Raw genomic sequence first — 25,112 nt, forward strand, 5'->3', positions numbered from 1 at the left:
TGTGGTGGAGGCAGGTTCGATCGAAGCATTCAAGAGGGCATTAGATGATTATTTGAAAGGAAACAATGTGCAGGGATACGGGGAAAAGGCAAGAGAATTCGGGGAGCCAATGCAGACACGATGGGCTGAATGACCTCTTTCTGCACTTTTCTATGATCCTGAAGTCCAGTTTGCAGAGCCGAGGGTTTTCCCGACTCTGCGCTGCTGACTCGGGGCTAGATTTTGGACCTACATTTTTCCTTCCATATAAATTCTATTGCACACAAACACAGCTATCCTCTTGGTCATGTTATCTCGTGCAGTTTTACTCTCCCTGTCATTACCATCGCTGATACAATTTCCGATCATTTAATTTGTATCACTTTCTATCTAAATTCCATTCCCTCCTCCTATACTCATTCTTTGTGACTGTTCTGGAAAAAGCACTCTCTCAAGTCACTTAGCACGGCAGTCTCAAATTCCCAATCATCAAACCTTTGGCCTTTCATTGATCATGATACCATGGCAACTACTGATTCACTGAATCACTTTCTCTCCACCACCTTTGATGCCCTTGTCCCCACTGAAACTATTTTAGTTTCTCACCCTCGTTATTCCAACCTTCATTTCCTTAAGTCCAAAGGATGGAGATTTGAACACCTGCTGAATAAATGTTTTAATTATTCATTGCCTGATTTGACCAGACCATTTATAAAAATTATAGGCAATGCTCTTCATCATTAGAACATAGAATCCCTACAGTGAGAAGGAGGCCATTCAGCCCATTGATTCAGCACCAACTCTCCGACTGAGTATCTTACCCAGAACTTAGCCCCATAACACAACAATTAACCCGTGACCTAAGGAACAGATGGTGGGTGGAGGAATGCAGGTGAGTCAGCGAATTGTAGACAATGACAACGTGTGGCTTCTTCAGTGCAATTAAAACCATTAATAGTTGGAGTACCCAGGGACCCATCCCACTGAGAACCAAAAATGGAGAGACGTTCATCAAAGACAGAGAGGCAGTCGACGCCCGCTGGAGAGAGCATTTCGAGGGCCTCCTGAACCAAGATGCACCCTTGGATATAAGTGCCCTTGACACCATCCAGCAACACGTTACCCGCCATCATCTCAGCACAACTCCAGCTCGCTGCGAGATCAAAAAAGTCATCCGACAGCTGAAAAACAACACTGCCTCCGGAGCAGATGGAATACCCACTGATATATTAAAATGCAGCAGAGATGTTCTCTTGACAGGAATCTACAACCTCATCACCCATCCTGGAAGAAAAAGCGCATGCTGGGAGATCTCAGAGATGCTTTTATTGTGACCAGCTTCAAGAAAGAAGACAGGTCTGACTGCGGAAATTACAGATGGATTTCACTACTCTCCGTGTGAAAATCCTCCTCAGCCTCCTCCTCCCAGTGGCTGAAAAGCTCCTCCCGGGGTCTCAGTGCGACTTCCACCCATCAAGAGGCACAATGGACATGATCTTCAGCATGTGACAAATCCAGGAAAAGTGCAGAGAGCAGCATCAAGCTCCTGTACATGGCTTTCTTCGATCTCGCAAAGACCTTCGACTCTGTCAACCATGAGCGATTGTGGAACATCCTCCTCAAACACAGCTGCCCACAGAAATGCACCATTCTCTGCCTGCTCCACAATAACATACAAGCCCTGGTCCTCCCCAACGGAACCACGATGGACCCAATACGTGTGCAAACTGGGGTCAAACAGGGTTGCATCATCATCACCAATGCTCTTCTCCATCTTCCTCGCAGTAACATTCCACCCCGTCCGCTTGAAGCTCTCCACTGGAGTGGAGCTAACCTACCGGACAAGTGGAAAACTGTTCAACCACCAACGTCTCCAGGCCTGAACCAAGATTACCCCAACTTCTGTCATCGAGCTGCAGTGCACAGACAATGCCTATGTGCGCACACTCAGAGGCCGAGCAACAAACCATCATCAATGCATTCACTGGGGCATATGAGAGAATGAACCTCAGACTAAGCATCCGAAAAACAAAGGTTCTCTCCGAGCCTGCTCCTGCCACACAAAACTGCCCCCAACCATCAAGATCCACAGTGAACCCTTGGACAATGTGGATCATTTCCCATACCTTCGGAAGCCTCCTCTCAGTGCGAGCAGAAGTAGACAATGAAATCCAACATCGACTCTAATGTGCCAGAACAGTCTTCGGACATCTGAGGAACAAAGTGTTCGTAGCCTGAGACCTCAAATCCAGCACCAAGCTCATGGCCTACAGAGCAGCAATGGTCCTCGCCCTCATGTCTGCATCAGAAACATGGACAATGTACAGCAGACACCTCAAATCCCTGGAGAGATATCACCAACATTACTTACCTCTGCAAAATCCTGCAAATCCACTGGCAGGATAAGGCATACAAATGTGAGTGCCCTCTCCTAGGCTGATATCCCTAGCATTGAGGCACTAGTCACACTTGACCAGCTGCAATGGGGGGCCACATTGTCCGCATGCCTGACACAAGACACCTGAAACAAGTGCTCTCCTCTGTGCCTCGCAATGGAACGTAATCACTGGGAGGACAGAGGAAACACTACAAGGACACTCTGCAAACCTCCCTAAATAAATGCAACATCTCCATCGACACATGGGAATTGTTTGGCTTAGAACACAAACTGGAGAAGAAGCATTCACGAAGGCACCAATTACCTCAAGTGTCACCAAGTGGGGCACGCGGAGACCAAGCGTAAACAGCAGAAAGAGAGTGCAGCATCCAAGTCGCCCCATCCACCCACCCACCTCTAACCCTCACCCACCTCACCAAAGACCACCCGCCAAACCTGCAGCACAGTCTGCAGCTCCAGGATTGGACTATTCAGCCATCGCAGAACCCACCTCCCCGGAATGGAAGCGAGTCATCCTCAAGCCTGAGGGACTGCCAAAGAAGAAAATAGTCACCCTGAACCAGGACACGATGACATGAGACGAGATTGAGGAATTATCATTCGTGTAGTTGCTGATTTCTCTGAACCTCAAACTCAATTTAATTAACAACAGACGCATCCTCCTTTCAAGTAGCAGAGAATTAGTCAGTTTGACGCTTTGCAGTTTGTCAGTTCTTTGAGCTATGGCTATGGATTAAATGTCTCATTTACTTTCCTCCCACTCCTGCCATTCTCTCTCGCAAAGCACACTCAGAGTGACAGCGAAATGGCCATCATCCATCATTTGCTGCTAAGGCCCTCAAATGATGTTGATAGGCTAATAGTGCTTGCAACTTCTGTGTAACATCTCATCTGTCTGCCGAAAGTCTAAATTAGCTTAAAATTGAATGTGTGTGAAGAGCACCAAAAGCACAGATCATTGTTAGAGAAGGCTGGAAACAATTTCTGACAGTCTGTCCACATCTTTAGTCATAAACCAATGGCTCATAAAGATTCAATTACATTAAAAAGCAATAGAACTATATTCGGGTTGTGATAAAATAAGGTTTTTCTTCAATGCTGTTTTGAACCCGAGTCCAAAAAGTAGTGATCTACTTCAAGAATGATAGAACCCATTCTTTACCTTAGTACTTTATTTCTTCCAAATCTTTTCAGTGCACTTGCTTTAGATACTTAAATAGATGGAGTATAACGTTGGCAAATGCAAGGTTATTCACTTTGGAAGAAATAATAGCAAATTGGATTATTATTTAAATGGAAAAAAATTACAACATGCTACTGTGCAAAGGGACCTGGGGGTCCTTGTGCATGAGTCGCAAAAACTCAGTCCGCAAGTACAACAGGTGATCAAGAAGGCAAATGGGATGTTGGCATTTATTGTCAGGGGGATAGAATATAAAAGCAGAGAAGTCTTGCTACATCTGTGCAAGGCATTGGTGAGGCCGCAGCTGGAATACTGTTTGCAGTTTTGGTCCCCTTACTTGCGAAAGGATATATTGGCCTTGGAGGGAGTGCAGAGAAGGTTCACCAGGTTGATACCAGAGATGAGGGGTGCAGATTATGAGGATAGATTGAGCAGATTAGGTTTGTACTCATTGGAATTTAGAAGGCTGAGGGGTGATCTTATAGAAGCATATAAGATAATGAAGGGGCTGGATAGGGTAGAAGTGGAGAGATTCTTTCTACTTAGAAAGGAAACCAGAACTAGAGGGCACTGCCTCAAAATAAAGGGGGGTCAGTTTAGGACAGAGTTGAGGAGGAACTTCTTCTCTCAGAGGGTGGTGAATCTCTGGAATCCTCTGCCCACTGAAGTGGTGGAGGCTACCTCGTTGAATATGTTTAAGCCACGGATAGATGGATTTCTGATCGGTAGGGGAATTAAGGGTTATGGGGAGCAGGCGGGTAAGTGGAACTGATTCACTTCAGATCAGCCATGATCTTATTGAATGGCAGGGCAGGCTCGAGGGGCTAGATGGCCTACTCCTGCTCCTATTTCTTATGTTCTTATGTTCTTAAATAGAGCACTTTTAAGATCACTCTAAAGTTTAAACATCCTGATCCTAAGCTAAAGGTTCTGTAACTATTTTTCACACCTGAAGATCTGTCAGTAGTTAGATATCAACCTTGGGTTTTAGTTAATAGGGTGATAATGGGGAAAAATCATCAGAATTATGGCATTTACAGGAAACAGAGGGCACAAGCAAAATTGTGGTGATATTTTAAATGCCGTAATTCTGATGACTTGTCCCCATTATCACCTTACTAACTCTGGAAAGATTTGTGAAACCATTCATCAGTTTTTCTTTCCCTTCATTCTTTCATAAGATGTAAGGTACCATTGGCAAGGCCAGCATTTATTGCCTATCCCTAATTGTCTTTGAACTAGTAGCTTGCTAGGCTATTTCAGAGGGTATTTACTGTGGGTCTGGAGTCACGAGTAGGTCATAATGCGGAGATGCTGGCATTGGACTGGGGTGGGCACAGTAAGAAGTCTCACAACACCAGGTTAAAGTCCAACAGGTTTATTTGGAATCACGAGCTTTCGGAGCATTGCTCTTCATCAGGGCTCACCTGATGAAGGAGCAGCACTCCGAAAGCTCGTGATTCCAAATAAACCTGTTGGACTTTAACCTAGTGTTGTGAGACTTCTTAATATGTAGATCAGACCAGGAAGGGACAATAGAATTCCTAACTTAAAGGATATTAGTTTTTACAACAATTGAACATAATTTCAATGGTCACCATTATTGAGATTACCTTTCAATTTCAGATTTTATGAATTGAATGTAAATTTCACCAGTTGCCATGGTGGAATTTGAATCCATGTCCTCAGAGCCTAGGCCTCAAGATTTCTAACTACTATTACAGTAGCACTATAAATGTTGCCATAGACCCAGAGGATCTTAGACTGCTCTCCCCTTTGAGAGAGAGCTGACTGGTGGTGATTTCACCTCGGGCAAGGGGCAAGATTGAAAAGGCGGGGCTTTCGTAGCCGATTCGGGAATTGAACCCACACTGCTGGCATCGTTCCACATCACGAACCAGCCGGCCACCCAACGGGGGTAACCGACCCCTCATAGCACTGCTCTGTTGTCACATCATCTCCCCCTTGAAATAATTTTTATTTAGTCTTTCAACTTCTGCCACTCATTAACTGAAATGAATTCCATAAGATTAATTTGAGTTGTTGAACTTTGAATTTGAAAATAAAGAAGCTCTTTCCAGGAAAAATACTTGCAAAGTTTGGTGATTAGCTATTGGGTTATTATTGTTGCCTTTCCTCTGGCATCATCAGCGTAAAAATGTATGCATAGACAGATGGTCAGGATTAGCCGCTTCAAAAGAACTTGTTTACTTGTGGATTTTGAACAATTGGGACCACTTTAGCATTTAAAAATTTGCTTTTGAAATTACGTGGCTGGACAATTTGTGCTCTTTCTTTCCCGGAGTACTTGAAAATGAAATAAGCTACTGAAGAGTATGATCATAAAGCTGTTTATTAAAACATTTAACAGCTGCAGCTGAACATTTATACAGTTCATTAAGATTGATCACTGCTACTCTAGCAGAATGGAAGAATGCAAATTCAGATCTCCATCCATCCCCCTACATTGTGGTATATGTCCACGAAACACAGAAAAGCTAACACACATGCAGCAAGTAAGCAGGAATACTAATGGAATGTTGGAGTATAAGAATAGGGAAGTCTTGCTGCAATTGTACAAGGTACCGGTAAGACCACATCTGGAGTATTGTGAGGAGTTTTGGTCCCTTACTGAAGGAAAGATATTATTTCACTAGAGGCAGCCCAGAGAATATTCACTAGGATGATCTCCGATATGGAGAGATCGTCTTATGAGGAAACAGATTGGGACTCTTTTCATTGGAATTCAGAAGAATAAGGATTAATCTCATTGAAACATATAGGATTCTTAAGGGGCTTGACAGGGTAAATTCTGAGAGGATGTTTCCCCTCAGCATTCCCCTTGGAGAGTCTAGGGCTAGAACTCATAGGCTGGAGTTTTACCACCTCGTCCACTCCAGAATCAGGGCGGGCAAGGCTCAGAATGGCATTCTTCATTGGCATCGGGCGGGATCTTACAAGCTTCAAGCGGGCAAGGCGGTAAAATTCAGGTAATAGTCTCAGAATAAAGGGCACCAATTTAAGACTGAGATGAGGAGCAATGTCTTCTCAGAGGGTTACAAGTCTTTGGGACTCCTTGGGGGCAGAGTCTTTGTGTATCTTTAAAGTTGAGATAGACAGATTTTTGGTCAGTAAGGGAATCGAGGGTTACAGGGTAAGGGAAGAAACGCGAGGAATGACGGATTAGCCATGATCCTAATGAATGAAGGAGCAGTCTTGAGGGCAGAACAGCCTATTATTGTTCCAATTTCTTATGATCTTATGGTCTTATCGATAAGTTAAGTGAGTGGGCAAAGATTTGGCAAATTATTTTAATATTTATTTATTAGTCACAAGTAGGCTTACAGTAATGCTGCAATAAAGTTATTGTGAACATTCCCTCGTCGTCACACATCCGGCGCCTGTTCAGGTACACTGAGGGAGAATTTAGCATGGCCAATGCACCTAATCAGCACGTCATTCAGACTGTGGGAGGAAACCGGAGCACCCGAGGGAAACCCACACAGACACGAGGAGAATGTGCAACCTCCACACAGACAGTCACCCAAGCCGGGTCCCTGGCGCTGTGAGGCAGCAATGCTAACCACTGAGGCCGGCACGGTGACAATGCGTCATAATGTGGGAAAATGTGAAATTGTCCATTTTGGCAGGAAGAATAAACAAGATGCATATTATCTAAATGGTGAGAGATTGAAGAACTCTGACTTGCAGAGGGATAAGGGTATCCTTGTGCATGAAATGTCATATCCCATACCAAGTTTAGTATGCAAGTGCACAGAGTAATTAGGAAAGGTAATAGAACGTTATAATTTATTGCTTCTACAGGTCCGGTTTGCCTGCTCCAATAAATCAAATGACCCTGCAATTTAAAGGGTGTAATAGCAGGGAGAAGTCATCTTCGATGGGTTGAAAGAATTTCTAGTTTAATTTAGGACTCATTGTATGTACCTGTACAGGTAACTAATCATCTGGGTATCATATGACAGATTTATTTCAATGTTTTGCGAAATGTATTTAATTTCAGTGCAGTGTTTGTTTTCAGAAGATTTTCATGTTTAATTGGTATCAGACTAAGATATTGGGCGTCAAGAGGCTTTCAACTATATCCATCAAAGCAGACAGGGGGGATATAGCTGCATGTGTTTAATGAAGGGCAGCTGTCACTTTCCCTGTTTGTCAGTTCCTTTGATTATTTTAACCTCTCCTCCTTTATGGCGAGGGATTTTAATTGTGATTTTTTTTTCCCAGTATTTCTGGATGATGATTCAAAGATGTGCAAGTTAGGTGAATTGGACATGCTAAATTGCCCCTCAAGTGTCCAAAGGTGTGTACATTAGATTGATTAGCCATGGGAAATGTGTGGGGTTATGGGGATAGGGTGGATAGAGGACCTAGGTAAGATACTCTGTCAGAGAGTTGGTGCAGACTCGATAGGTCAAATGGCCTCTCCTGCACTGTGGGGATTCTCTGATTTTTATGTTTCTATGATGCAAAAGCAAAACTCAAACTTTTCCAATTTCTGATAGCCTTTGGGTGGAATATTCCTGTCCAGCCCGCCGTGGGTGAAAGGGCGGAGGCGGGGGGTGGGGGGGGGGGGGGGGCGGGGTTGGCAGACCATGCAAAGGTCCATTGACCTCGGGTGGGATTTTCTGGTTTTGGGACGAGCGTGGAGGGGAAATCCCACCCTTTGTGCGAGTACTCTCGAGAATAAAATTACTTTTCTTTTTGATGTTGTTTGACCGGGTGATGGTAAGCTAACAAAAACAGATAAATAATGAATGCCCCAAAACTCTTCCTCTGTTAAATGGTTAATTGCCAGTAAAGACATTTTGATTTTCTTTTTGAACTTTTTGTGTTGAGACTTGCATTTGTAGGTTGTTCAAATCCAATGCTATAATTCAGAGAGAATTCAAGTATATAGGCACACTTGCCACCATCAGCTCATCCCAAAATCACAGCAGGGAACAAATCTATTTCTTAAAAACAATGGGGAGCTCAGATGTAACCTTCTCCTCCCCTGCAGGTTATTCGGCACACACACATAGGAAGCACTCTCAGGGAATTGTTCCTCTGATTGTGTATAGCATCAGTTTTAAAAGGGCCAATATATCAAATCAGAATATGTTTAATTGGGCCAAATGTCTAATTTTTCCAAACATTAAACCTGTATATGCCATCTCAAGGAGCTCATGTGAATCTCAAAGAATGGACTCCTTATGAGAGAATATCAGAGTTAAAGATTGCCTATCTATTCCTCGCCCTCTTTCTGTCTGACAACTGCGGATGTCAAAGTAGGCGAAACAAAAGAGAGAAGTTCCCTTTGATTGCCTCTCACTGGGAAGTTATTTCTCAACAGAATTCTGCAAAAATAGGCATAAAGTGGACAGTTTATGATGCCGACTGGACGATGAAGGGCAACTATCTCAATAAAAAGAAGGAAAGGATAGGGAAAGGTCATTATTTCCATGCATCTATTTCAGGATATTCAATAAGGCTATAGTATAGTATAATATGGTATTAGTATTAGTATAGTACCATTAGTATTCACTGCTGCAGATGGTTGAAGGTGGAGAATGTTGGTCTTCAAAGCAGGAAGAGGCAGCTTTAACCTGTTATGGATTTATGGCTGAATATCACAACTTTCCTTATTCAAAAGGTGTTATTCTTCTTTGCCTGAGAACTTAATACTCCACCCTTCACCTTCCATGTCCTTTCTGATCAATATTGTTCTGTGCCTTCTCAAGCTTAGTGAGGCCTTTTTCTAGTCACATTTCCTCCTACTTCTGAGTTTGGAAAGCTGAGCACCTGCAGTGTGGCAATGAGGTGACGTGCAAACTAAAAGGTGAATAATTTTATTCAGTATTACTTCCTGATTCGGATTCTGAATTTTCTCCATCTATTTTGTTTTCTGTTTATTCCGGGAAAGAGGAAGAAAACTTCACATCAAAGATGTAGCTGAAGATCTTTTTGAAATTAGTGCACTTCAGTAAGAGAAAAAGTTCAGTAACGTCAGGAATGAAGAGGCTGAGAAATATAGAATGAATTTTTGCGCAAATAGAGAGCCTCCCCGTCTTAGCAAAAATGATTACAGAGGCATGAATCCAAATGTCTGAAGGTATGAACTCAGCCCCATCATTTTCACAGGGATGGGGAATCCGGGTGGGTTCTAAGCAACACATCTGTGGTTCACTGGGGACAACTGTACCTGTTAAAGTGCAGATGCTTCAATCAGATCTGACTTTCTCTAGTTGGATGATCAACTTGTACACTTGAGACTACTAGGGGAAGGTCTAAACTTACTGGAGTCCTTTGGAGAAGTAGGGTACACTTGTGAAAGAAGTAAGGTACCCTTTGGCTATGGTCCCAGGACACCTTTGAGAAAGATCCGGTGCCCTTTGGACGAGATAAGGTGCCCCTTGGGAGAGGTCAAATACTCTTTAGCATTGTTAAAAATAAACATGAATGTACGTTAAAAGTGTATAAATGCATTGAAACTCTGAAACACATTGGAATGGAAATCTGATTGAGACTGTCAAGAGGATTGTCAAGAGGATTATCAAGAGAGCTGTCAAGTAAATTGTGAAGAAAACTATCAAACAGAAATGTCAAAGAGAACTGACAAGCTGTCAAAATATTTATATCTCCTGCCCTTTAAATATTTGTGGAACAAAACTGTCTGCAGTATTAAAAAAAAATTAATGCTTGCTATTTAACTCTGTCTGTTGACATAAGCCTGAGGGCTACCATTGTAGTAAAATAAAAGCAAAATGTTGCAGATGCTGAAAATCTGAAATTAGAACAGAAAATGCTGGATAAAATCAGAGCTCTGGCAGCATCTGTGGAGAGAGAAACAGAGTTAACATTGAGTCCATGTGACCCTTAAGTCATTATGGACTTGAAACATTAACTCTGTTTTTCTCTTCACAGACGCTGCCAGGCCTGTTGAGTATATCCAGCATTTTCTGATCTTGTTTCAGGCTATCATTAAAGGATTAGTACTGGATGAATGGCTCTCCAAATTTTCCTGTCCCCTATCTGTGTGATGCCTGCCACTCTGAGGGCTGGAAAATCCTGTCCTTTGAAGTGGGACTATGAATACAAATGCATGTTTTTATAAAGAATTGAAAGTAGTTAAATGTAGTGAATGCTTTTGTTTATTAATGAGAATTTTTTCTGGTAATGTGCAATTCATCAATGGATGCTTAAGAGCTTTATTTATCCTGGAATTTCCGCCCTAACAGCACTGTGGGTGTATTGACATCTCAGGGACTGCAGCGGTTCAAGAAGTAGCTCATTGCCACCTTCTCAAGGGCAACTAGGGATGGGCAATAAATGTTGGTCGAGCCACATCCCATAAATTATTAGAGTTTTAAATGTGTATGAGGATTCATGGGAGTGTGTTAAAGTAAAGTTAAAGTTTATTCATTAGTCACAAGTAGGTTTACATTAACACAGCAATGAAGTTACTGTGAAAATCTCCGAGTCACCACACTCCAGCACTTATTCGGGTACACTGAGGAAGAATTTAGCATGGCCAATACACCTTACCAGCACGTCTTTCGGACTGTGGGAGGAAACTGGAGCACCCGGAGGAAACCCACACAGACATGGCGAGAACGTACAAACGCCACACAGACAGTGACCTAAGCCGGGAATTGAACCTGGATCCCTGGCGTTGTAAGGCAGCAGTGCTAACCACTGTGCCAATGTGCTGCCTCAACCTATGCCCCAGTTAGAGGGGCATAGGTTGGCATGTGGTGTATGAGGTATCAAGCGGGTTAGTGGAGGGACATAGGCTGGTATGGAGGGTATGAGTGATCATGGAGGTGGGGCAGAGACGCATAGGTTGGCATGGATGGTGAGAGACCATGGGGATGGTTGCACTGCTTAAATTGGCATGAAGTCCCAGCAATGCCTACTACTGATTTCTGGTGCAGCTGGGGTTGCAATAACTGTTGGCCAATCTGATTGGGAAAGATTCTGAGGAGGTGACTTCCATCTATTAAGCAGCAACAGTCCCATTCTCTGCTTATTACAGCCGCCTGCTTATTGCTCCTGGGAAAACCTTTTAAAAGTTGGTCGGTATGTGACCGACTCTCCTAACAACACAGGAGCAATATGCCACCCCTCCCACGTAAAATGCAGCTCATGGTGTCCAACCTATTACCCGTAGGCCATTTCCAGTCTGCAAGCTTTGTTGATATAGTTAATGAAGCCCCAAATATTGCAATTATACTTTTCAGTTGCATACATGTGTGCTTGAACTCTGTCATCCTCATGCAATTTGGCGGGTTTGGCATTGTGAAGTCTGTGGGTTATACAGAGTGAAAATTAATCTCTCTCTCACCATCTGAAAGTATCGTCCCCTGCTTGATAAATTTAGGTCTAAGTAGAGAACAGCACCCTATCATCAATGAAATAGTGCCTTTCTCAATCCATAATCTGCATGAAGTTTGAAAACAAACTGAGCAATAGGAAAAGTAAATAAGCATTGAAGAGGGAATAATCTAGTGCTGACGTGCATTGTGAGTCAAGGTATTTATAGAAGAGGCATGATTAGCTAATTGATCTCTTCCCGCACAGAAATAAGAGTCATTCTGTTTTAAAGAAGATCGCATGACTGGAGGTTGAAGATTTGTAAGACAGAGCGGGCACTGCTTGGTATGATTTTTATTTCTGTGTGAATTATGTTCTATGCCCTTAATCCTGAGGCACAGTTTAGGAATTTCCCAATTCAACTTCATTTCATTGTCTTCATTTTTACTGAGATATTTCCGCTAACTGTAGTTTTGACGAATAACTCCATCATCTTGGTTACTCAAGTTTCAAGTTCGCAATAATTTTGGACTATTTTTAGAATTAATCCTGTCATGCTTGTTAATAAATAGTTCAACTGAGCTTTAGTTTGTGCCGTATCCAATTATCTTTCCATGGATAGGTTGCATACTCATGTTTCTTCTCACCCTGTTTCTTAACCATTTCCTCAAAGCCATTGCAGCCGTCATAGAATAGAATCATAGAATCACTGCAGTGCAGAAGGAGGCCATTTGGCCCATCAAGTCTGCACCGACCACAATCCCACCCAGGCCCTATCCCTTTAACCCATTCTATTTACCCTGCTCGTCCCCCTAACACTAAGGGACAATTTAGCATGGCCAATCAACCTAACTTGCACATCTTCGGAGTTGGGGAGGAAACCAGAGCATCTGACGGAAACCCACACAGACATGGGGAGAATGTGCCAACCCCATACAGTCACACAAGGCCAGAATTGAACCCAGGTCCCTGGCACTGTGAGGCAGCAGTGCTAATCACTCTGCCACCATCTTGTCCTGGAAAATAATCATTGTCTTCTCTCTGAAGATGTAATATGTCAGAGCTAGTCTGAATATTTGAATTGAAATTTTAAGCCAAAAAAAAGAGCTAGCCTAACTCCTTGGTAATATAGAACTGATCTCCCTCGCCCCACCCTCCCCCAAATTCCTCACACTTATCCTGAACCACCCAACGAAACCCCCCAAACACAATGATTACAGTTTACGCCTCACCCACCTGTCACTATATCGATTTTCTACCCCAACCACCTGCCACTTTGCCCACCCATCACCGTGCCCACCTGTCACCACACCCACCTGCCACCATTCTCAAATATTAGCTCATCCACTAATCCCCTCACCCACTTACAAATTACTAACCTCACCCACTCTTTCCACTTACCCACTTACTTATTTATCTCATCCACCTTATTTATCCACCTATTTATCTCATCCACCTTACCACACTATCCATTCACTCATTCATTCACTCACCCATTCATCCATTCACTGACATTCAAACTGGACAGTTAAATTTATCATAAGGCAGTTAGTGCCATCCATAGATATGTCCTGTCTTCCCTCCCTGCCTGACTCTACTCTGCTGTGACGGGGTTCTACAAGGGAATGCTGCACTTCATGGGGACGATTCTCTTTGAAAACTGGAGTAAATCCGACTTTTTTTTTCAGCGGGAGTTTCAAAATGCATCTCCCACACCCTGTGCACTGCAGAGTGAGCGAGCGTAAATCACTCTGAAAAGCTGTGGGCGGGGCCTATTCCTGCTGAAGAGGCCGAAATCAACACGCTGAGTGGGCCCCCGCGCATACGCACAACCCTGTGAGATCGCTAAACAAATCCCCCCAGCATTGAAATCGCTGGCCTCAACCCCACACAGACATTGCTGGATACTCGCTCCCTTCCCCCCGCCAACAAAAATCGCTGGCCTCCCCATCCCCCAGTGACCTGGACATCGCTGGTCTCCCCATCCTCCAGTGATCCGGGCATTGCAAGCAGAAAGTTCCCAGGCCTGCCTCCAACCTCTCCTGCACTCCAGGGGCTGCAGCTCCTTATTCCTGTTCAATGCTGCCATGCCAACTGCTGACTTTTATACAGCAGTTGTAAACCCCACCAGCATGACATCTCGCCAGAGAGGGGGGAGACGCAAGCGGGAGTGGAGATTCTTGTCATGCACCTGCTAATAATATGCTAAGATATGTAAATGCATGCTAATGCCCGTTACCCTGATTTTCAGCGTGGGTCCATCCACGATAAAAATGCTGGGAGACGCACGGAGGTCCAGACGACCTGCATGAATTGCCCGCTGCTCAAGTCTCCCGGCCCACTGTGCTGAAAAATTAGCGCAGTAGGGTGGGAGAATCGCTTCCCCCCCTCCCCCTATATATCTGGGAAAGCTGCACTCAGAAGATCCCAGCAGAAATGCAGAGCAACATCGAGTCAGGGGAGTGTTCAATCTGATACTGATGGCTGTTCCTCAGAAGTTCTGGGCCATTATTTTTATTTTTAGAAGTTTCCAATATTCTTAAATTGAAATCCCTGGACCTGTTAGTGTTAATATCATTTATTGGAGACTGGTCCATTTGCTTACGATCAATAGAACAAACTTCCACTCATTTTCCCATAACTGATTGTTATTATGAACAGAAATACTCAGTAGAGAATTATATTACTGAGAAGCAGCCATTTAAAAGAGACTATTTAAAATCTATATTTTTACACCCAAGGTTTGCAAAGAACATTAAACAATCAGTTATTGTATTTAATGAGACGAGGCAGAATTAACACCTGACTTTTACAGTTATTGAAATGTTTATTTTCTCTTTATATTTGTTGGATTATATACCATACTAAAAGTCAGAAGTGTTGGTGCTGATGGAGATTTTATGCACAGTAACCTGAAATTCCTCAACAGTCTAGGTCCCCCCGCCACCCCACACACACTCTGTCAAGTCTCCCTCATCCCCACCTTCCATTTTTAGTGGTTTTTCCCTCTTTAGATATCCATATTGTTTCTCCTGAACTGAGAGTGGTTTTGCCAATATCCCTCTAAGGAGAAACTGATAGATCATAGAACCCTACAGTACAGAAGGAGGCCATTCGGCCCATCGAGTCTGCACCAACCACAATCCCACCCAGGCCCCATTCCCACACATCTACCCCAGCTAGTCCCCCTGACACTAAGGGGTAATTTAGCATGGCCAATCCACCTAACCAGCACATCTTTGGGCTGTGGGAGGAAACCGGATATGACATTTCCTAATTCGGGAATAGTGGGGTTCCATGGCTCAACAAGCTGAAATGAAGTGTTTCTTTCCACAATAGTATTTGATTCCGATTCCTGTTCTGTGTACTTATAGTTGTTCATTTTATTCTAAAATCTATGAAAAGACAATTCCAAAATGTATACAGTATGCTAAATCTAACAGAGGATCTAAATAAATCACGGCATGGTCACACAGTGGTTATCACTGCTGCCTCACCTGGCCAGGGACCCAGTTTGATTCCGACCTTGGCTCACTGTCTGCGTGATGTTTGCATGTTCTCCCCGTGCCTCCGTGGGTTCCCACCGGGTGTTCTGGTTTCTCCCACACTCCAAAGATGTGCAGACTATGTGGATTGGCCATGCTAACTTGTTAAAGTGCCCCAAGATGTGTAGGTTAGATGGATTAGACATGGGAAATGTGTGGGGTTACAGGGATGGGCCGGGTGGGGGGGGGGGGGGTGTTTGGCGGCCTGGGTAAGATGCTCTATTGGAGAGTTGGTGCAGACTCGATGAGCCGAAATTCTTTGATTCTAGATGGATTATTTAGTTACCTTTGCGTCTATGAAGTTGAGAGTAAATGTTGCGAGACGCAGTTAGCAATACATCATACTAAGTGTCTTCAGAATATGTTGGACATGTCAATGAATTTATATAAGTTCATGAGACATCTGGGATCCATTCTTAAACTTCAACTTATTGAATACAAAGAATACTCAAAATTCTCCGATTTCATCAAAATTATGCTGAGTTCTGAAAAGATGCACTTAAATGAGTTTATTAAATATAAAAATTGGAGGAACACTGGCTTTGAAACCATAGTAAAATATCAATAATCTGACTAAGTTAAAGGTAAAACAAAGTTGGTCTAGAACTTCTCAGGTTTTGGCTGTTGTCGTACAGGTGTTACCCATATTGAGAGTCAAAGTAAAGTAAGTAAACACAAGTGCGTCTTTAAGGAGATTAGCAGTAGTTAACAGGCAAATGAACCTGAATTTTTTTTTTAAAATCTCACCATTTATTGAGGTGTAACGCTCACTATACTAACTATATTGTCATGTTAATTAAAACAGAAAATTCTCAAAAGATCAGGCAGCATCTGAGGGGAGAGAAACAGCGTTACTGATTCAGGTCAATAACCTTCCATCAGGTTCTGCTTTCATATATTGTTGTGCTATCTGCTTTAAAATATTAAAACCTCCTAACTAGTTGAAATTTTATGTAAATAATCAAGAGAAGAGAGTGTTCATCATGTGTATTGAATGATAGAGAAAGGTTTAAAAAGGAGAGGTAATGCATTTTGGAAGGTCTAATACAGATAGGAAATATACAGTAAATGGCATAACCCTTAGGAGTATTGAAAGGCAAAGGGATCTGGGTGTACAGGTACACAGGTCACTGAAAGTGGCAATGCAGGTGGAGAAGGCATACGGCATGCTTGCCCTCATCGGCCGGGGTGTTGAGTTTAAAAATTGGCAAGTCATGTTGCCGCTTTATAGAACCTTAGTTAGGCCGCACTTGGAATATAGTGTTCAATTCTGGTCGCCACACTACCAGAAGGATGTGGAGGCTTTGGAGAGGGTACAGAAAAGATTTACCAGGATGTTGCCTGGTATGGAGGGCACTAGCTATGAGGAGAGGTTGGAGAAACTTGGTTTGTTCTCACTGGAGCGACGGAGGTTGAGGGGAGACCTGATAGAAGTCTACAAGATTATGAGAGGCATGGACAGAGTGGATAGTCAGAAGCTTTTTCCCAGGGTGGAAGAGTCAATTACTAGGGGGAATAGGTTTAAGGTGCAAGGGGCAAGGTTTAAAGGAGATGTACGAGGCAGATTTTTTACACACAGTAGTGGGTGCCTGGAACTCGTTGCCGGGGGAGGTAGTGGAAGCGAATACGGTCGTGACTTTTAAGGGGCGTCTTGACAAGTACATGAATAGGATGGGAATAGAGGGATATGGTCCCCGGAAGGGTAGGGGGTTTTGGTTAAGTCGGGCAGCATGGTCGGTGCAGGTGTGGAGGGCTGAAGGGCCTGTTCCTGTGCTGTAATTTTCTTTGTTCTTTGTTCTTTGACAGTGATTGAATTTTGTGAAAAGTATGTTTTAACTTTTAGTTGTTTCCTTCTCAGTATTCTTTGATTTTGGGCACAGTGGTTAGCACAGCTGCCTCACAGCGCCAGGGACCTGGGTTCAATTCTCGGCTTGGGTCACTGTCTGTGTGGAGTTTGCACGTTCTCCCCATGTCTGCATGGGTTTCCTCCGGCTGCTCCGGGTTCCTCCCAAAATCCAAAGATGTGTGGGTTAGGTTGATTGGCCATGCTAAATTGACCTTAGTTTTGCGGGGATTAGCAAGGTAAATATGTAGTGTCAGGGGGATAGGGTAGGCTTGTTTTAGGTGCAGGCTCGATGGGCTGAATGGCCTCCTTCTGTACTGTAGAGATTCTATGATTCTATGGGCTTTGTAAAGATATTTCTTATTCCTGTAGCTATTTGACTATGAGTAAAAGATGCACAGTTTGTAAACAGGACTACTGTTGCCTGGTATGGTTTTGTATACAAGGAAATATATTCCAGGAAAAGTATTGCTGTGATTGGTCTTCCTGAACAAAATGGGATATCTGACCTCGGGCACTTTAAGTAGATCCACAGTTACTTCTTCTTGACCTAATGGTCTCCACATCGTCAGTCTTGCCGTGTAGTTTCTTGACTGTTGCAGACATTTCGTTCAACACTGCTGTCACTATAATGGATTAGGGAACTGTTGCAAGATCTCATAGCTCATGTTGCTTCCTCTACTGCTCTAATGCAACTCCACTCTCCAGAGACTAAATTCTAAATTGATGTGGAATAATGGAATATTTAAGCATTCGGTTGAAGGGAGGATGACAGGATGGATACTGGATTATATATAATCTATCCCTTAATGAGAATGATATATATGAAATGAAATGTATCACTCTGAGGCACCTACTTTACCTATGGTTTTGATTTAGTTGTACTCTTTGATTTTCTTTCTGTGTACGTCTGAATATTTCTCGTACTTTTGTTCTCTGGATTAAAACCTATAAATATGCTGATGTAATCTAAGGTCCTGTGAAACCACCGCCACAGTACAGTATTTTCAAGTAGCAACTATTTTAGTTCTTGACAGATCTTGAGGGCAAAGATGGACCTTGTTATATTCATTTTCAGGAAAAAATGATGCTAAAGAGGTGCAGTTTAGGGAGCCGAGCTCCCATGCCCAAACTGCATTGGGAGCATAGCCAATGCCGTATTGGCGTGGGTGATACTGAGTCAAGCCTGGCATCAAACTAAAACAATTAAGCCCTTGACAAAGTTACCAAGTGCCCCAAAACCTGTTTTAGGATCAACCCCTGAAATGTATTTTCCCTGTGTGTCAGTATTACATGGTCTTTTTGTAGGTTCACCAATGGCCTTTACAGAGACTATCACCAAAAATGAACATGTTTTTAAAAAGTTGCCTTTACTGTGAAGCCAAGAGGTGCAGGAATGCTCCTTCTGACTCCATAATACAACTGTATGCTGCTCCTGATATTGCAATAGTATAAGATCATCCTTGCTTAACCATGCCACATGCGCACACACACACACACTACTGTGTTGAAAGAAACTGATCTGATTTGCACCTTATGTAATGTTAAATTTGAACTGTTATGCAACGCACCTTTACAAATTTATGGATAAAGTACATTTTTAGAAAAAAATAAACCATCCTTGCTTAACTGATGAACTACCTGGAGATATGCAGCAAGACTTGAGTAACTCACTGGTCTTATTAAAATGAGGTCCACCGCCCAATGCCAACTAAACTTCAAACCTATCTGTCCTGGTGCAGGGATCATTCTCTACGCAAACCAATTTCTACTTCTATGTAATGGATTGCAAGTGATTTTATGATCAGGCATTACTTGTTTGCAAGTTAATGGTTCATAAAATAACAATGACTATAAATAACATGGTGACAGTTCATTGATGCGCCTGCGTACTGTGCTTAAAAAATTGCAATGGTTTGTGTGTGTAGTTCTATGCATATAACTATTTACATTTATCTAACACCTATTATGTAAAAGAAAAAAGACCCAAGGCACTCCACAGATGTTGGATTTTAAAGTTGGAGAAAGTTCCACGTTGTAAGAAGTTGGAGCGATAGAAGATTTTAAATGTTGGAATGAAAATGTTTTGAAGTTGACTCATTGGGGGTCTGGGAGCTAATATAGGTCAGCAAGGTCAAAGGTGATGGGTAAATGAAAATTGGTACAGGATAGAATATGATTAATAAAGCTCGTGATGAGCTGAAGTTTACAGAGGGTAGAAGATGGGAGCCTAGACAGGAGAACATTGGAAATGGGGTCTGGAGGCGACAAAGGCATTAATGAGGACTTTGGGTGGTAGAACTGGGTGATACCGTGTGGGTGAATTTGTTAGTATATGTGATGAAAAGTATGTGGTGATTGATTGGGGTCAAGGAGTATGCTGTCCTGGTGGCGAGTTGGACGTGTTGTCAAGTAAGGGTAGTTGCTATATCAGTGTACCAAAAGATGTTGGAAATTGTAGCTTATCCATGAGTGATTGTTATATGAGCAACATCACAGCCCCTGCAAGGAGAAACATATTGATGAGGAAGAGAAGATAGGCAAATATAGATGTTTGGGGGTCTCCAAAAATTACTGTGTGAAGCAAGAAGGGGGAAAAAGAACCCTATTGTTGTATATGCATTAGTTACAATTAGATAGGGAAGTTTTTTTTTATACATTCATGGGACATGGGTGTCGCTGGCTGGCCAGCATTTATTGCCCATCCCTAGTTGCCCAAGGCAGTTGAGAGTCAACCACATTGCTGTGACTCTAGAGTCACATGTAGGCCAGACCGGGTAAGGGCACCAGGTTTCCTTACCTAAAGGACATTAGTGAACCAGATGGGTTTTTCTGACAATCAACTAAGGTTTCATGGTCATCGATAGATTCTTAATTCCAGACATCTTTTATTAAATTCAAATTCCACCATCTACCATGGCAGGATTCGAACCCGGGTCCGCAAAACATTAGCTGAGTTTCTGGACTAATAGATTAGTAATAAGACTACTAGGTCATCGCCTCCCCGGCAGACCATTGGGCAGTGAAAAAAAGACTGACAAGAATTCCATTGCGAACAGTGCCAGAGAAATTGAGGAAGAATAATGCACCATAGTCAGAGCTTCAGGCATTTTTGTTTAGGTGCTATTATCGGGCTGGAGAGGTGAAACACAAAGTTCTTGGAGATGTGGACCTTGATTTTGGAGGTGACAACACTTGGATTTTAAGGTCTCTGAATAGGAAAGGGAGTTGAGAGATGGAGGAGTCGTTTTCGAGGGAAGAGGGTGACATGGGCTTTCTTTTGCGGGGGGGGGGGGGGGGGGTGCAGTGGGGCGGGTGGAGAATGGCAAAAGGCTGTTTTGAAAAGGAGGGGACAATGCCTGAGGTGAGGAAACCCTTTATACTGTCAGCCATAAAGACAGCCAGGAAGGGATTTTCAGATCCTAACAATTCGCCAACAACCTCGTGAGAGTGGGGTCAGTGTGCCAGGAGGTGGATTTAATGAATTAGATTAATTCAGAGACAATTTGGAGGTATCTGAGGGGAGGGTTGTGGGGAGATGGGAGAAATACTAGAGATTTGATTTGATTTGATTTGATTTATTATTGTCACATGTATTAATATACAGTGAAAAGTATTGTTTCTTGTGTGCTACACAGACAAAACATACCGTTCATAGAGAAGGAAAGGAGAGAGTGCAGAATGTAGTGTTACAGTCATAGCTAGGGTGTAGCGAAAGATCAACTTAATGCAAGGTAAGTCCATTCAAAAGTCTGATGTCAGCAGGGAAGAAGCTGTTCTTGAGTCAGTTGGTACGTGACCTGAGACTTTTGTATCTTTTTCCCGACGGAAGAAGGTGGAAGAGAGAATCTCCGGGGTACGTGGGGTCCTTAATTATGCTGACTACTTTGCCGAGGCAGTGGGAAGTGTAGACAGAGTCAATGGGTGGGAAGTTGGTTTGCGTGATGGATTGGGTACATTCACGACATTTTGTAGTTTCTTGCGGTCTTGGACAGAGCAGGAACCATACCAAGCTGTGATACAACCAGAAAGAATGGTTTCTATGGTGCATCAGTAAAATTTGGTGAGAGTTGTAGCTGTCATGCCAAATTTCCTTAGTCTTCTGAGAAAGTAGAGGCGCTGGTGGGCTTTCTTATCTATAGTGTCGATATGGGGGGACCAGGACAGGTTGTTGGTGATCTGGACACCTAAAAACTTGAAATTCTCGACCCTTTCTAAGAGTGAAAAAAATGCAGGAAGAATCCTATGCGAAAGTTTGGTGTGATGGGCAAATGTGTCCAGAGGCAGCTAAATAAAGGCAGCAAAATCCCTGAGCTCCTCACAGTTGGTTGGAAGCAAGAATGGGTTAAAAAAAATGTTAGTGATGGCTGATGGTGGAGAAAAGCTAGGCGTTACTTTTGCTCTTCAGGAGGATCATACAATGGTGGGTAATTTTGATAAAGGAGAGTGAGGCCTTTATGTAACACTTGATTTAATCCAGAAATATGGTGATCAGTGTTGAGAAAAGAATGGTTGACTGAAACATATAGAATTATAGAATGGTCCCGGCACTGAATGGGGCGGCACAGTAGCACAGTGGTTGGCGCTGCTGCTTCACAGCTCCAGGGTCCTGGGTTCGATTCCCGGCTTGGGTCACTGTCTGTGTGGAGTTTGCACGTTCTCCTCGTGTCTGCGTGGGTTTCCTCCGGGTGCTCCGGTTTCCTCCCACAGTCCAAAGATGTGCGGGTTAGGTTGATTGGCCAGGTTAAAAATTGCCCCTTAGAGTCCTGGGATGCGTAGGTTAGAGGGATTAGCGGGTAAATATGTGGGGGTAGGGTCTGGGTGGGATCGTGATCGGTGCAGACTCGATGGGCCGAATGGCCTCCTTCTGCACTGTATGATTTCTATGATTTCTATGAAGAGGCCATTTTGTGCATCATTTCTATGCCAGCTCACTACAACAGCAATTCACCTGGCCCCACGTCCCTGTCTTTTCCCTGTAACCCTGCAATTTTTTTTCTTCAGATAATTATTGAATTCTCTTTTGAAAGCCATGATTCAATTTACCTCCATCTCACTTTCAGGCAGTGTATTCCAGATCCTAACCATTCGCGATTTAAAACAGTTTTCCCTCATGTCATTGTTGCCAGTCACCTTTAATCAGTGCCTTTTGGTTCTCGATATTTCCACTAACGGAAACAGGTTCGCCCTAAATATTCTGCTCAGAACCCTCATGTTTTGAACACTTGTATCAAATCTCTTCTCCACCTTCTCTTCTCCAAGGAGTACAGTCCCAGCTTTTCCAATCTATTTACGTAATTGAAGTCCCTCATCTCTGAAACGATTCTCATGAATCTTTTCTCCATTCTCTCCCAAGGCTTCACATCCTTTCTAAGGTGTGTTGTCCAGAATTCGACACAGTACTCCAATTGAGGCCAAACCATTATTTTATACAGCTTTATCAAAGCTTACAACAAAACAGAAAATGCTGGGTCAAAACAGAAAATGTCAGCGGGTCTGACAGCATCTGTGGAGAGAGCTAATGTTTCAAGTCTGGATGGTCTTCCCCACTCCACACCGCTGACATAATCAGGTTTACAAACATAAGGTCCGATTTTACCATTGCGTTGCGCCCCTTTTCGGGTGCGAAAACTTGGTAAAGTCGGGCGTGAGGCAAATAGCATGATCCACACCCCTGTCCGCGCAGATATCCACTTTACCAAGGCCCAAAAATGGCCGCGATCGGAACCACACCTGAAAAGGGTCACGAAGTCAATTTAAATGCATTTGCCATCACGTTCACGCGTCCAGATTCGGCGCAAAACAGACATGCTCGGCAAAGGTCTGTTTCAGGCGCTCCAGCTTCTGAAGAGCTAAGTTCAGAACTTCCAACAGCTCTCTAACTCAGATCGGTGGTGGGGTGGGGTGGGGAGGTGAGGGGGGTTGGGGTGGGGAGGGGGGGGTGGTGGAGGGAGGTGGGCCAGATCATTCTCTGGTGAGGGGGGAAGGAGGAGGAGGTCAGATAGATCTCTGGCGGGGAGGGGGGAGGAGGGAGGAGGGAGGCCCGATCATTCTCTGGTGGGGGGGAGGGAGGAGGTGATGGGTCAGGTGTATCTCTGGTGGGAGGGGTTGGGAGGCCAGATTGTTCTCTGGTGGAGGGGCGGGGGGTCCGCTGCCACTCTGTGAGCGATCGATGGGGGGGGGGGGGGCAGGGGGTCGCGATCAGTCTGGGTAGCGGGGGAGTGAGTGGATAAGGGGAACAGGGAACAGTTATGTTGTGGGGGTGGGGCGATATCTATGGGGGCCATCGCTCCTGCTTTTCGCTCCCGAGCCGCTTTATCTGCTTTTTGCAGCCCGGGAGTGATGTGACAGGCGAGCGTTATTCAATTTTTTTTCCACTGCGCATGCAGACTCGTGATTTCTTTTCAGGCTAAGTGCGTATGGGGGCGCCTGAGAACAGGTTTACAAGTCGGATCTGAATTATGCCCAGATTCAGCACTTAGAATCAAAATGGTAAAATCGCCCCCATAGTGTGCGTGAACCTGCTTTGCATTTGCTTGTATTTCAATCTTATCAACTCACCCCACTGCCATATCTTGACCCCCTGCTAAATATTGACACTGCGCCAACATCTCGTGACATCAGCGCAGTTCACAATAGGCTCACACAAATGTGAACTCATCGTGGGGTCTCCCCAAGAATGTAAATTGTTGTGATCATTTATAATTTGGTATTCTTGCATTTGTCCTGATAAGTGCAAGATGAAAAACTTCGGCGACATCTTTCCCTTTACATCAAGGTTCAATTTCTGTACCACCAAGCAACCGGCAAGCAAATTAGTTAAACATGACTTCTCTTTAACAAATTCATGTCAGCTTTCCTTCATTAATCTACATTTGTCCAAGTGACTGCGATTTCTGTCCCAAATTATCATTTCTAAAAGCTTTCCTTCCACTGAGGTTAAACTACCTGCCATTAGTTAATGGGCTGCTCACATGCTTTCTTGAATAAGGGTATAACATTTACAGTTCTCTAGCCCTCTACTGCAGTATCTAAGGAGGGTTGGAAGATAATGACCAATGCTTCTCCAATTTCCACAGTGTTCTTGGATGCATCTCCCCCACTCCTGGTGACTTAGCAACTTTAGGTGGAACCAACCTATATAATACCACCTTTTATTTTCAATTTCTTTCCCATCCAGTATCTGAACTACTCTCACTTTCACTGTGACTTAGGCAACATCTTCTCCCTTGCTAAAGACAGATGCATAATACTCATCGAGTTCCCTATGCTGCCTGCTTCCATGTATAAATCCCCTTTTAAATCAAATCAGCCCCGTTCCTCATTTTACCACCCTTTTATTATTTAGGTACCTATAGAAGACTTTGGAATTTCCTCCTATGTTAGCTGTCAATCTCTCCGAATACTTTCCCTTGGCTTCTCATTAGTTTTTTATTTCCCCTCTGAACCTTTTATATTCAGCTTGGTTCTCACTTGTATTATCCACTTGACATCTGTCATATATACCCTTTTTTCTCCTTCATTTTACCCTTTATCTCATTTATCGTCTGCAGGGTCTGAATTTGTTTGATGTGTTACAATCCCAGCTGATGTTACAGATCCCCAAGGGGAATCCTCGCTTGGTAGATTGTAACTTTTATTTTTTGTTAAGGGACATGAATGAGCAGAGTCGCAGGACTGCTGGTTAAGTTTTAACCAAAGAGTAATTTATTAAATTTGAAAAGATTGACTATAATACAATGCTGCTTTGCCCCACCTATATCTCCACAGGATATATTTTATAAGGATGAGGGGGGATCTCATTGAAACTTACAGAATACTGAAAGGCCCGGATAGAGTGGACGTGGG

The 25,112-nt window shown here is 43.4% G+C and overlaps 1 protein-coding gene across 1 annotated transcript in view; it reads left to right on the forward strand.

The window, feature by feature from the left end:
- mgat5b (alpha-1,6-mannosylglycoprotein 6-beta-N-acetylglucosaminyltransferase B) overlaps positions 1 to 25,112 on the forward strand; it is a 911,118-nt gene that overhangs the window by 157,634 nt on the left and 728,372 nt on the right. The window lies entirely within an intron of this gene.

This window comes from Mustelus asterias, chromosome 12 (assembly GCF_964213995.1).
Source record: "Mustelus asterias chromosome 12, sMusAst1.hap1.1, whole genome shotgun sequence".
Taxonomy (NCBI): domain Eukaryota; kingdom Metazoa; phylum Chordata; class Chondrichthyes; order Carcharhiniformes; family Triakidae; genus Mustelus; species Mustelus asterias.